Here is a 3749-nt window from a genome sequence, read left to right on the forward strand (position 1 = left end):
TTCATCAAATAACACACACAGTGTCAACGCACTGTAACCTGATATTTTGAGTTTATTTATTTCATCTTACACTCATGTGCTCAGGCATTTAAATGTCAGCAATACAAAAAAATACCTCCTGCATTTGGCACATCTTGGAATTTGAAATCCTCATATCTGTGAATTTCTTATGTGGGTGGAGTTTTGGAATTATCGTTCACATTCACATTGTATTGAATAGATGTATATATGAAAGTGTTTAACGATCTTGACTGGCTATTGATTTTATACATCTACGAAATACCTTAGACCTCTCTTTTATAATTTCTATTTTTATAAATACTGGGTATTTCCGAGATTTATAAAAAAAACACTTTCATCTATACATCTATTCAATACAATGTGAATTTCACTGCAAGAAGAACGTCAGATTCAATCATTAAAGTCTCATTTTGAATTTTCAATATGTATAGAGGAGACAATTTCGATGTTTATTTTGATGAAGATAATGATGCCAATTTTTGGAAATTCTTAGAAGATAATTCAACAGGTGGACTAATACATTCAAAACTCCACCCACATAAGAAATTCACAGATATGAGGATTTCAAATTCTGCCCAGTGGATCCAAAATGTGCCAAATGCAGGAGGAAATTCAGTTATATCAGAAGTGATATCGTTTGAGTTCCTGAACCATGTATGCCAGGCTGAATTACTGCAGATAAATAATTTAGAAAATTAATAAGTTTTAACACACAGTAATTACAGGTTTCTCGATGTGACTGTTGCTGGTCGTATAAATACCCCCCCCCCCCCTTTTACTTGAGTTTTCAAAAATGCCTGACACTTTCTTCATTGTTCACAGTCATGATTGTATTTTGTATGGCAGTTTAATTCATTTATGTATTATCATTAAAGAATACAACACAGCTGAGGTAATCGATACATGTGAATGACAAATAGAAATCATTCATTGACATTTAATGTGATAAGAATAGGTATTTTAAATATGTTTGCAAAATAGGTAAAATCCGGAAGATATATGGAGGTATTTTTTTGTATTGCTGACATTTAAATGCCTGAGCACATGAGTGTAAGATGAAATGAATAAATTCAAAATATCAGGTTACAGTGCGTTGACACTGTGTGTGTTATTTGATGAAGTGTTGCTTGTTATTGTTTTTCATGTGTTTTGAAGGACGCCTCCGGGTGTGAGAATTTCTCGCTACATTAAAGACCTGTTGGTGACCTTCTGCTGTTATCTTTTCTATGGTCTGGTTGTTGTCTCTTTGACACATTCCCCCATTTCCATTCCCAATTTTATGAGATAAACAAAAATATACTGTAATTGTAGAATAAAGTAAGTCTTTAATTTATCTTCCAATAAATATCTTTGTTGTGGGATTCTAGATCCTCAATCTTAGTTAAGTGGTTTGTGTTTTTAAGGCCGAATTTTTTTCTCTTTAGGTAGATATTAAAAGTTAATTAGTCATCCCGACCGTGCAGATTAAAGGATATATACCTACTTGAATGGTCAATAACTGTTTTTACACTTGAAGTCAACAGTTCTCCCGCGAAACATCACATTCTGCTAAAGAAGACACCAAAATGAATAGGTTTCAATATACAATTATTGACTTCTGATTGGGTTTATACAATGATTAATCAACACCTGAGATGTGATATCCACCAAGGCCAACAGTTGATTGGTTTATATCACATCCCCGGGATGAATAAAATTTTAAGACTGTATCAACTGATAACAATAGTTTACAATTTCTTCAATTATTGTATATTCTTATATTGAATACTGGCCGGAGTTTTCATAGTAGAACGTATAACGGAGGGCTACGCAATCGTTATATTGCACCAAAATCTGTTTAACAACATTTAGAAATGAATTGTCAGATATTTGACTTGTACAAGATGTATATGAGTCCAATACATGAAATTGATAAATTTTTTAGCATTCCTGTTTATTGTATTCCTGTCACGGGAAAAGTTTTGTTAAGTTTCACAACATATTGGATGCTTATAGATTAGCAATATGCCAAAAGGGACAACTTATGGGAAATAGTAAACATTAGAAGAAAAGAACACTTGCAACAAGATTGTACTAAGCATGAATCAGTGATCAGGTAGTGGACATAACGGGTCATAGAAGTACAAAACACCTGCTGATTCAATGCTTAAATATGTGTGTGCAATATTTTTAATCCATCTTTTAACCAGAAAAACACTTTAGGATCTCAAAACATTGATGGATAATCTTGCATTCCTACCGTGATAGGATAATATTGAAAATAAAAAAAAATGCTTTTATTGAGTCAAAACCAGATGGAAGATGTCTAATGATTTATATTCATTAACCACAATCACTGAACTTATGTCGTTTTGAAATGACAATTTTATTGATAAAAATATAGAGTTTTATAACAAAGTTCTTATTTGGACGAGTACTTTGTTGGTTGTAATGCTACTACATTTGTTGTGTGTGTTTTCTGTTCTGATGTTTTATCAAGTGGCTATTTTTTATATCTGAGTATAGATACATGTATGCACTTGATATTTTTTACAAAACGGAGAATGACAAATATCTGTAGTAGCAATGGAATCAATAAACGTAAATTACTGTACAATGGATTTGAACATCTGGCATTGGCATAAAGTACAAGTGACCAGTGCAATATAAATAAAGTTGTTTATGTACACCTGACCTATGCATTATCCAGATTAAATCACAGCAAGATGAAAAGGATTTTGTCAATGTCATGTGTTAATTATTTCTATTGTATTTTTCACAGACCGAGATGGAAGTTAGCTATTCTGATGTCGGAAGTACAAAAATTGACTACGTCTGTAAAATTTTTGACAAGATAGTGGGCGTGTCTGTAACCAGGGCAATGAAGTACACAGGGAAATACACAGAAAACGACGCAAACAATTTACTGACTAAAAAACTACAGGGTAAGTAAGACTAGTATTTTGAAGTAAAAATTAAAAACCTTTAACTGATTTTACAGGAATTTTGCTGTAAATATAAGTCTAAGATTTCAAGTACTTTTGTACGATCTGCGGCGGTTTCAGGATATATGAAATAAAAACTAGTTTGGCATAAAACGTAAACACAAAGTTTGTTCGATACTCTCGGCTCTACTTTCATCTCTGCCGACCATTATTTGTCGCTTTCTTAGAAACCTGTATCCGCTACTGGCACACAAACAGTTCAAATATTTCTTATTCCTTATTCCTTTTATTTAATTATTCGAGTTTCTTTCAATATTGTTTTTGTTGTTTTAATTCAGGACTTATTCAGTCAAGTGAAAACTGTACGAACAGATAGAGCAAACAGATTTTACACGTCTGGGTACAAAACAAGCACACCGCTAACATGATTAGAATGGTCTACAACAAGCAGCTGGCCAATATTCGCCCAAACACTATCGTCATGGTTACCAAATCATCTTGTCAATCTATTTATGAGAATAAATGAAAACACATAATGAGCTTCCAAGAAGAAAGAAAAGAGTAAAAGCAACCAACATATCACAGGCTAGTTCTCTTGAAAATAATTCAGAGAAGACTTGATTTGGTGCTAATAAGTAAGTAAGTAAGTAAGTAAGTAAGTAAGTAATGACTTTATTTAAAGAGGGTGACTCAATTAGCTTTCGCTAATCTACCTTGAGGCCCTCACAAAGAACAAACAGTACAAATATTACAAAGCTTTCTAACATATTATGTAAATGCACTATTCATACTAACTATAAATTG

General features: G+C 32.5%; 1 pseudogene; it reads left to right on the plus strand.

Moving 5' to 3' along the window:
• Window positions 1-487: 487 nt before the first annotated feature.
• Window positions 488-3471, plus strand: LOC139521380 (AAC-rich mRNA clone AAC4 protein-like; annotated as a pseudogene).
• The last annotated feature ends 278 nt before the right edge of the window (window positions 3472-3749 follow it).

The sequence above is a fragment of the Mytilus edulis genome, chromosome 4 (genome assembly GCF_963676685.1).
Source record: "Mytilus edulis chromosome 4, xbMytEdul2.2, whole genome shotgun sequence".
NCBI lineage: Eukaryota > Metazoa > Mollusca > Bivalvia > Mytilida > Mytilidae > Mytilus > Mytilus edulis.